A 519-nucleotide genomic window follows, 5' to 3' on the forward strand; every position below is an offset into this window, starting at 1 on the left:
ATACTAATGCCTTAGTCATTATGACACCGACACTTCACTCCGCTTATCTTGTAATCGGTATTTAGCACATTATACAGTGGACAGATGTCGCAATATGCTCATGTACGGATTACCGATGGTAATTGGGATGTGATACAGTGTCATTTGATCTGTTTCTCGTCTGCACAGCCTATTATTCCAGCTACTGTCTTTGTTTGTCTGTGCACATTCATATTATTTATGTCAATAAATGGAGTGCATGTGTTGCAGAGAATGTACTTCAACATATTGTTGTCTACATGTGCGTATGCATATATACCTATTACATACTAGCTGACCTACATGGGGCGGTCCATTGGAATCGGTCTCACCAATCCTGGCACTCCTGGATCCATAATCGCATACCGATAGTTCCTCCACCCCACCTGTGTTGAGTTTCCACATGTAACAGCCATTATCCTCTTGATATTGCAGCCATGACACACCTTTACACATTGCCCTCTCCAGAGCGTTTGGGGCCATACACACATTTTGTACCAC

The sequence above is a fragment of the Protopterus annectens genome, chromosome 12.part0, assembly GCF_019279795.1.
Source record: "Protopterus annectens isolate FY-2018-M chromosome 12.part0, PAN1.0, whole genome shotgun sequence".
Lineage (NCBI taxonomy): Eukaryota > Metazoa > Chordata > Ceratodontiformes > Protopteridae > Protopterus > Protopterus annectens.